The sequence below is a fragment of the Corvus cornix genome, chromosome 11, assembly GCF_000738735.6.
Source record: "Corvus cornix cornix isolate S_Up_H32 chromosome 11, ASM73873v5, whole genome shotgun sequence".
NCBI lineage: Eukaryota > Metazoa > Chordata > Aves > Passeriformes > Corvidae > Corvus > Corvus cornix.
Window position 1 is genome coordinate 15,652,912 of NC_046341.1, and position 10,641 is coordinate 15,663,552.

The 10,641-nt window shown below is 38.2% G+C and overlaps 1 long non-coding RNA gene across 1 annotated transcript in view; it reads right to left on the reverse strand.

Annotated features, from left to right (window-relative positions):
* LOC109144223 overlaps positions 1-8,804 on the reverse strand; it is a 60,431-nt gene extending 51,627 nt beyond the window's left edge. Inside the window, exons 1-2 of the long non-coding RNA XR_002044833.3 lie at positions 8,745-8,804; positions 8,283-8,379 (exon numbers count right to left, since the gene is read on the reverse strand). This is a non-coding gene — a long non-coding RNA (uncharacterized LOC109144223). The remainder of the gene's footprint in view (positions 1-8,282; positions 8,380-8,744) is intronic.
* Between the last annotated feature and the right edge of the window lie 1,837 nt (positions 8,805-10,641).

Consider the following 10,641-nt stretch of genomic DNA (forward strand, 5'->3'; position numbering starts at 1 on the left):
CCAAGCACAGTAATGTTGCATAACTAAGGACAGGAAAATAATTAATGTTTAATGTGTAAATCAATCCCAGTGGAGACCAGTTGTTATCTGCAGAGTGGGAAAGCACAGAATGAGGTGGAGTGACACACAGGATAGTAGTGCCTGTGACAATGCCACAAGATTGGTGGAGACAAGACAAGGAGTAGGAAGTCTGTGCAAGTTTTATCTTTGTCACCAAATGCACTACTGTGAAATAAGGGTGAATAGGGTAGCAGCAGGAAATTCTGCACAAATAGTCATAACTTTGTAAAATTTAAATAATACTGCACTTCTTGTAAACAAACATGTTAAAATACTTCTTCTCTCACCTCAAATATAGAAAATCAGTTGGTCTAAAATCAGAAAAAAATCTCCCAGTCTGAGGTTTGTTACACAAGAATTACAGTAGGAAGACTTGCATCTTAAGAACATCCTACAAAAGTAATATTGTTACAAGGTACTGGTTGCTTGCAATATTGGGTCCTTTGGAAGGACAAATTTGATCTCCTAGTTGTGAGGTTCTCTAAAAGTATCTTTTACAGCTGAAACTCAGTCTTCCTTTCCTCCCTGGGACACTGAAGACACATCACAGAACCACGTCTACTTAGGCATTGTGCAAAGCCTTTCACTCCCAAAAATGTGGAAGGGCCCAAATAAATCCTTTGCAACATGTTTGTACTGCTTCTATCCCTTTCCTCAGCAGCTATAAAACCACTGTACTCACCCTTTGCACCCAGAGGGTACGTGGTCAACCCCACATGCCAGGGATGCTGAGTATAGGACAGCTTTTCCCCTGCCCACTGTTCCTCATCTACTGCCTTTGCTCCAAAGCTCTTTGTTCTTCCAGACTCCACACAGCTGACTGACACACTCGGTCTCCCTCCTTCACACCTTGAATTTTCCAAGATGTCCCTTATTTTCCCACATAACCTTGCTGTACCTTCACTGTCTCTGACAGGTTATTCTCTCTCCAGGTCCCATATCAGTCAGCTTCGGTCCCTTAACATGGTCTCATCTTACTAAACTGCTTTACTCAAATCTCTGTAAAGTCATAGATCTTGAATTGTTGTATTCCATATATGCATATGTGTCTTGCCAAACTCTCACTCTTTATCTTCAAGTAAAGCCAGATCTTATCTCATCCCATACAAGTCCCTCTTACCACACCTCCACCCAAACTTAGTCCGATTGCTGCCCACTACAGTGAGAAGCAGCTGCTGCTTCACTCTACACCTACTCAGAGGGGCTGCTACTCCAGTCTGCCAACCCGAATATCACAGAGAGGGCTCTACCTTGCTGCAGCCCCTTCATTCAGCATTACTTTCATTACCATGACTCTTGGTCCTCCCACACACCATTGCAGAGCCTTCTCTCCACACCAACAGACGCACTGGAGTGTGGCATCAGGCTTGCAGCCTCTCGCTGATAAGCAGATGGAGCTTCAGTCTAAACAGTTCTTCCATTACAGCATCATGCTGAGCAACTGAGACAAGCATTAGCCAGTGCCACAGGAAGAGAACAGGATCCATTTTTCAGAACAGTGGGTGAGAACTGATTTTTTTTTCCCCCACCCCTTTAAGGGGTTCTGCATTTAAAGCAAAGAAAATATAGGAAGTGTTTATAAGGGAAATGAAAATGAGCAATATCCTTGTAGTTAATTATATACACCCAAACTTACTTAGTCATTTTATTTGTTGTTTTTTAATCTATGTAATAGATGTACACCAACCTGGTTTCGCAAATGACCAGGTGCCTTGGGAGTGATGAAATTTAAGCTGAATTTCTCATAACGCAATTTAAGATGTGCTAGAGCCATTGGAAAGGGTATTAAGAACATTTCTCAGGACTCTAGCACCTATGAAGCAGTTCAGTTACACAGCAGAGTGCTTTATCTTCCTTCCCCAAGCCTGAGAGATAAGATTAAAACATGGGTACCATTATTGCAGAAACCACCTTGGCATCAAGAAATCTAATGAACAGTATGTGTCAGTGTGTGATGTTATTCAACTCAGCTGCAGCCCACACTCAATTAATTCACCTTCTCAGCACTTCCCTAACAGTTAATATTGGACAGTAAAATGGCACCTGAGTTTCTTGTCTTCAGGTTGGTAAGAGAAAAGGCCAGGGGCCAGAAAACCTATTCTTTTATTCTCTTCATTGAGGAGATGAAAAAAGATGAGTCTCTTGGGGGAAGGGGGGAAGTTAATTAAGAAAATCTTCAAAGTGCTTAATTTTGCTACACATAAGTCTGTCTATACAGTTCTTAGAAGAGGTTTGATCACTAGCAAAGCAAACCATGATGGATTCATATGCAACCTCATCAAAACAGGCAGAAGGATACAGAGAATTGTATCACTGTTTCCCCATGCTATGCTTGATGTCAAGAGAAAGATGAGCTTGCTTTCCCCTCAGAGAGAATGACCACAGTCTTCAATATTTTCAAAATCTTGTTACATTTTCTTCTTATCCAGGTGACCACCACTTCGTAACACTCCTGTAAAATGGAAATGAAGCTGTCCTGTCCCTTTAATGCTTTCAGAGGAAATGAGGCCAACTTAGTCACTGAACACAGGCTCAGTAAAGATTGTTTTAGGATAGCGGAAGACACAGTCAAGTCTAAAAGAGGAGATGAGATTACGGGGATTTATGGGCAGAATTGACAAAAACTGTGGCGGGAAGGAAGCAGTGAAGAGATTATGAGTAGGGCCTAGGGAGACCTACCGTAGTCAAGTATCAGACTACAGAGGAGAAACTATAAAAAGATATAAACCCAAAGACATAAGAAAAATGCATCATTATCTCTCCAAAACTGTACCTTGCTGAGTAACTTATCTCAGATAGCATTCCCAAACAGTTTAGGGAGACTGGCTGTTTGACAGATTTTGATTTCATTGCAGTGTTTGTATTTTGTGAAAGAATAAAATTTTTTCTATACATTTTTGCTACAACTGTCTTCCCTGATTTTTCTAAGAACTCAACAGACCAGGTGTCAATCAAACCTTCTAGTACCAACCACTATGTAGCAGAACATATTTTGCCTCTCTTTTCTTGTTGTTTTGGTTTGGTTTGTATTTTGGTTCTCTTCTTATTTTCCAGTAAGTATTTCCAGACTCCAGACTGGGACTCTAAACCTTTAGGAAATATCCTGAGCAGAGGCTATAAAAACAACTGATAGTGTATCACAATATTCATCATTTCTGCAGCACTTGTCCAACTACTAACCCAACAAATACTTTTAAAACTACAATAGATTGGGATTTTTAGGGTTTTTTTCAGCAAGCAGGATATACAGATCATGAACTTTGAAAAGGAGCACCAAATGTTTTTTATTTCCTTTATTGATGGCTATTTTTAAATAGCCATGACAACAGAGGATCAAATAGTTGTAAATAACAATCGCTGATTCAGCTCATGTGTTTTTATTTTCACAGGTAGTTTATGACATATTCTGAAATCTATTACATGTTCACAGTTTTTAAGCATTTGCAGCAGTTTTTTGGGGAAAAGACTAGGGTAAAATTGCAGTAGGAAGGAAATAGTGAAGGACTGGTATAGAGACAAGCTGGGGTGGAAAAAAGAGAACAGGCATTTCAGCTGAGCAAATGTTGTGATCTAGTGACCACATGGCCACCCAAGAGCCTGGCAAATATCAGGAGAAACGAAGGGCTGGGGTCATGATGGGCTGAGAAGGGACTGTCAAACTGTTACTGCTCCCAAGGGAATTGCCACTGCCAGGGCTGGTAGGGTTTGTGTTCTTTCTACTTGTTCTCCTGTGACATCTTACTGCTCCAGAGTAACACCTGCTAAATAGAAATTCCTCTGCCCAGCTCTCTTGGACAACACTACCCCATGCTAAAATGTGAAAAACTGCTGATACTTCCAAGTGGGTTTTTTTCAGACAAGGATTAATCAACCATATAATTATAATAATCATAATAGCAAATTCAACTTGGCGACTGCTTGTAAAAGTTGTTGGAAAAATACACACTGGTTTTGGTTGATCTTTAGAATTTGGAAATTAATGCACAGATTCAACATTTTTTATAGAAATAGGTTTCTGATGTAGTTAAATGTTAGGGACAAAGTTCTGCTGTGACTTGCATTTTCCTAAAAGAAAAAATTGACAAAGTTAACTATTTCAGTAAAAAATTTACAACAGATAATAACATCTATTAGAGGACAGTGTACAAACAAAGTGAAGAAAGGTATGATACTATCCCTTAGGACAGAGTTCCGTAGTATTTTTGAGACAAAATATAACCATATAGAAAGAAATTGTCATTGTAAAGATTAATTATCCTGAATATTCTTGGGAACTTATTTCTTCACACAGCTAAGAACTAGAGGAAGGAGAACTAAGCACTGAACAAAAAAAACCTAGAACCTATATGAAGTAGATACCTAAATAAATTCAGTAACATTTAGGTATTTTACAATGACTGTTTGCTTTATAGAAATAGCAAAATAGGTTTGGCCCATGAAAATTCTCTATGTTCCTCTTCTGCAACACAGAAAAATATCAGTTTCCATATATCCCTACTCATACTGCAAGAGGGAATCCTGTGAGCTGTAGGAGCAGAGAAAGGAAACAATGAATACAGGTTCCCATTACAAATCACATCTCCCTCTTTACTCTGGGCTCAATTAAGGAGCTCTTCTATTTATTGTACAGTTTGTGTGATGATTGTCCACATACTGTCCTGCAGAATCTGATATGGAATCAGGACAGAGCTCACTTCTAGATGTCTCTGGCACATCTCAACAGTCTCCCTCCTTCTGTGAAATGCCCTGCCTAGACTGTCACTCAAGCAAGCCTGAAGGGCAGTCGGGGCATGGCACTGCTTACTTGTGACGTGCTGTCAAATATTCATTTAGGTGGGTCAAGATAACTTTCTCAGGAACAGCCTAGGAGCTGGAGCAGCACAGGCTGCACGAGTGCAGCTGTGCCTCAGGGCAGGCCCAGGTAGTCAGGTGCAGCCAGCTGCATCCCAGCTGTGCGTGCGTGTGGAGCCACACAGCTGGAATCCAGCCAGCAGCAGCTTGGAAGCTGCATCACCACAGCAGCACAAGACTGAAGCAGAGATGGCATGAGCATGGCAGAGCTGCCCATGGGCATGTGGTTAATCCAGCTGGCTGAATACGCTCATGTGCCTGGAAACAGCCAAATGGCTGTGTGCCTCACTGAATCAGGGCTAAAATTTGGGCTCTTTTGTTTTAAAAAACCTTTTCTTTTTTAGAACTGCTGCTTTAGGGAACCAATGGTACCCAGACATAAAGTAATAAGAACCTATGACAAGAATAATTATAATGTTATGAAAAACACAGAAAGAAGGAGGGAAAAAAAAAAGCCAAAATGATCATAATCTTAGAGAAATACACATTTACCAAGTAAATAATAGGGGTTTCTGAAAGTCTCAAATAATTAACACAAATCTAAACCCTCTGGTGTTCATTCTCAGGAGAGACATTTGAGACAGATACACCCAAGAGAATGCAACTGATGAAAAGGAAAATATTCCAATCTTCTGGCTAAACAATGTGCTTTGTGAAGATTTTTATTAATTATTTTAAACACAAAATTAAAATAAATTTATAATTGCTTCATGATGCTCAGATACCAAGGTGATAAGAACATTTTAAACATCATACCAAACTCTAGAAAATTCAAAGTTAATGTTGATGGACCACAGTTTATAGACCTATTATCCTCATTACTATTAACAGTAATGTCTAATAGCCATGCTGCAGCTCTGGAAATACTTTCAGAAGTAACATCGTGAACCTGAACTCAAAGAGAATGTTCATATAGACTAGATCATTTTATGAAGATGAAGGGCTATACACTGCTCTGCTTTTGTTCTAAAGATCCCAAATAATTAAAATCAAAGAAGGTTTTATGGTTTTTTAACTTTTTTTACCCTTTTGCTTGTTCTGTTAGTATTTTCTAACAAGCACTGAACTAATCTTTCACAGCACTACATTTATGCATGATCTTGAGTCACAAACCTACTATGAACTCCAGCCACCTCCAAAGTGAAGGGTGACAAGAAGGGACTACAGTTCAGACTAGGAAGTGAAGCATATCCTATTTCATGGAGGCTACATGGAAATGCTACAAAACGATCACATTTTTATTCAGCAGCCTGAATTAATGTACTGTCAGCACTAACTACAACAAACCCTCTCCTGTAGAATTTTCTCACATCTTGCTCCACTATACATGGGACAAACAAACTAAAACTTGCATTATTAATTGCACAGACAATGACTTAAAACCAACCACACCTTAAGATCCTAAATGTCTTTTCCAGCCTAAAGGATTCATTTGGATCCATCTGGTGCAGCTTTTCATTCTGAAAAGTCTGTGGTCAAGACTCTTCATTTACCTGTGCAATTACCAGGCACAGGTGACTGGGCTGACGGGTGCCTTTGAGGTCACCCTCAGCCCACAGCTGCTTTCAGCAGCCCCTCTCTCTCAAGTTGTGGTAACCACAGGCCAGATGCAGCCCAGAATCTGGATATCAGATCTTCAATGCAATTCTAAAGTGCTTTTAAACTTAACCATTTGCTACACTCACTGCGCTAGTTCACATCTCACTGGCTGCCTTGAAATTTTCTCACCCATTTCCCGGACAGCTCTGTGCCAGGCTGGGAGAGAGCTGGAAGAGCCCCAAGCCTTGGCTTCACCTCCTTCAGGGCTGCTACACAGCAGACTGCCCTGGAGAAAGTATTTTGGAGCATGACACTCACATTTCCAGAAGCCACCTCAGAGCTCCACTCCCTAAGAATATGCAGATGTCATATACCATTCTATTAAAAAACAGTTACAGCTACATATTTATTTCCTGGCAGCCAGAACACAATTGCATTTTGAAATAATAAATTCTTCCAGGAAACAAAACATCCACCCAACTTTAACTCCAAATGCAAACGCCGCTCTCACAAAAGCCCATAGAGAGTTTTGGCACTTGTTTCTCCAACAATAAGATCAGGCTGCTTGCCTGGGTCTCCCAAGTCCCAGAACTCTACATTATGTCATTATTATTATTTTTCAGAAGCCTGAGAAATGTGCTAGGCACATCCCCATAGAGATAAAAGGCCATAATCTTGAAAAAATATGGAAGGCTTATCCTGCTTCCACACTGCCTTTTAGATAGTTTAGGAACTAAGCAGGTGTCTCATATCAAACTTATGCATGAAGTCAAAATATCCAACCCTACCCCAGTTCTTATATTTATATTTTCTTTCAGACCTGTATTAAGTTCCTTTTTGAAGCACATTCTCTTGCAGTAGAACAATATTTGTTTATATATTTACATATGCGAATAAGATGCTGCAGGCTGTGATAGGTTCTCTCTAATTTTAGGGATTTTTCTTGAATTGTTTACCAAGAAGTTATAGTTACAACATGTGAGGTGGCAGTTACTAATGGACTAGAACTACATTATTGCAGTGAATGGCAGAGTAAAAAGGTGTATAAAACATGCATAAATGTTGGGGCATTTGTCACTACTTCCTAACACTGCAGCAAAATTCAATATTTTCTTCTACAGTTTTCTGACATAATTTTCAGTCTTCCATGAATATGAGTGTATAAACTGTGTATGTAAACAATTTAATACATTACACTTACAGCAGCTAAAGAATCTGTGCAAAGTACTGCCACATCCTGAAACGAAAACCAGACTCACTTCTATCTGAAAAATACTGAATGCAAGCTTTAAAACTGCAGATGTATTTTAAACAAAAACAATAAATTACTACACAGATAGTAGCCATGTATAAAAGTACTCCTGGCACGACAGCTTAACAAGTCAGAACATTAAACATCTCAATATCCATGTGAGATAAATGTCATCTTCCTACTAGAAATGAGTAGAGAAATATTTTGTTCCTGTTGAGGAAGTGTAGAACCTTATCATGAAGTCCTGGCCTCAGCTCTGGAGTGAAAACCTCTGCCACTACTTCAGGTGTAAAGATTAGTGTTTTGGAGCTCCTGGAAAAGCCAGAGGACACCCTCACCAAGGGCCAGCTTTGCACCAGGCCTACTTGACCTCTTCCAAATGCAACAAAAAATGGCAAGGTCTGTTGAATGACAGACTGTACAAACACAACTGTTTTGGAATGTTTAAAAGGGTGACTGATGTTCTTAAATTGCACTGATTCATCCCAAGGTTCACCACAATGATTTATTGTGATAACAACAGATCCGTACTAAAAATGTCTGAAGTTTGGGAGATGTGAGGCTTTGTCATTATGCTTACCTGCTTTATCAATAGCTGAAGTTCTTCTAGATCAATTTTTACTTTGTTTTTTCTGCATTTCACCCCATGCTGTGCTTGGAATTGGTTGAATTACACACTTAACAAAAAAAAAATCAAGATTGGTTACACAAAAATATCTAAAGACAAAATGCAAAATTTTTCAGCGTCATCATTAAAAATCCTCCTTTTTTTCTTTCCTTTGAATATTGGCAGCCTAACACATGGTCCCTGTCAAGCAATACAAGAAGAAAATTCAGAAAATTCATAGTTTTCAATCTTTGAAACACATTTGCATACAAAGTGTATCTTTAAGGGAAAATAACTTGGCAGTGTCAGTGGCTGACACAATAGAAGCTTTATCACACTTCTTCTGCACATCTAAAAACATTGCCAAACACTTTAGAATTTAACAGTATTTAACATTTATGAAAGAAAGGCAAGAGTTTAAAATGCTTGGGATACCTGGTTCCTGTGTATTGCGATACTGCATATATTTTCCCTTCATTTCATGATTTTTTCACCTGAGAAAAAAGAAAATATATCAGGTGAACTGTGACTTCTGCAAGATACTGTCTCCTTACTGCAGGCTGCAAGTATTGGAACATAAGGTACATATTTCCCCGAAGAAGTTAGTGTCGTTGTTTGTTAAGTACCTATTTCTGGAACCACAAACACTCCTTCAGTTTGCCTTCTCCAGTGAAAACAGTGATTTTGGGACCAGCAAGATTGTATTTAGAACTCCAAAACACTGATAGGCTTTTGGTCTCATATTTAAAAAAAAAAAACCCCAACAGCTAAACCTTTAATTTCTATACACAGAGTTGTCCCCAGGAAGACACAACATCTTTTACAGTCAACAATGATCATGCGTATACAATCTCAGTAGATGGTATAAGACTAAAAAAAGCAGGTTTTCTTTTCTAAGTTTCAAATACTGTGCTTGATTATTAATGTTATCATTCTTCTTACATAAGGAAAACAGAGTTAAATCCTTTTTGTTATTTTTCACTCTATTATAAATACATCAGAAATCGACATCTTGTACTTCATTTTTGCTTTGTGAATCTACTAAGGATGTAATTATTTCTTTATTGTTATAATTTTGAACTAATGGCTTGGATGATACTTATACTAATAAATATAATAAAAATAAAGGTTTCTTTTAATTTACATTTGAATTCTCACATCCCTTTAAAATTACGACACCAAAAAATGTAGGAGCTAGAATTAATAGAGATTTTCAGCTGTTGTTAAAGGACAAAAAACCCCCAATGTACTGGCTTAACTTAAAAAAAAAAAAAAAAAAATCAAATACGACCATTCTAAGTTTCCCTAATGAATATGTTTGCAAAACTATGAATTCTCTTCTAACTTAAACTTGAATTTTTTTTATCTTGTGGAAAAAATTATTTGCCAAATCCTACTTGTTCATAGTGTTTCTCTGGTTTTAGGTCAGCATTCTTATTGGAGTTCTGTGTACTACACAGGCAGATCAATAACCTTTATGGGCCAGATTTGGATTAACAAAACCAGGTACAACTCTGCTAAAGTTAAATGGTTTGTCCCTGCTTACACCAATGATAAAATTGGCTTTTTATGTTGCATTAAAAAAAAGAGAAAATGGAAGCGCTAACAATGGTTTAAATTTGCCATGCTTCATATAGAGTTTATCTTAAAACATCTACTTTTGGTTCTTAATTGTAATGGTGTTCTGTAAAGAAACACGACCTTACAGGGCATTTTCAGGAATAGAACAGTCTATATATTAAAAGGCAGCAAATGATTCATAACTGCTTAGCGGTCAGGCCTGTGGGGCCATGCTTCCCATGTGAAATTTTTTTCTGCATTGCAAACTCTTACATTAAATTGTGATAAATGAAGAGCGGAGGCTATTCATACAAATCAATGACTTTAGTGTATGTGTCATTAGCCTGAGAGATGCAGGCAGCGGTCACTACTATAAATCATGTGATGATCTGCTGTCTGCGACTCGATGCAAGCAAGCAGATGCATTAGGAAGGTTAAAGAATGAAATTAATCTGTGCATTTCCCTTTCTTTTTTTTTTCCTTTAGTCACCTGGTCATACGGAAAGAATTAAAATCACATGATCCAAAGTTAAACTAGCTACAGAACAGTAAGTTGGCTAAGTTAGATGTCACCTTTCAACTTAAAGTTAATTAAATATTAATGGGATTAATTTATTCATCATCACATGAAAAGTAAAATATATAGAATAGGTAAAATCCACCAGTGCTCCTCACACAGGAGTCGATATTATTAATTGCTTTTAATGCAGACTGTGGCACGAGACCACGTGTAAAAGATCAAGCACACTGCAAAATGTGCTCTGATACTTTT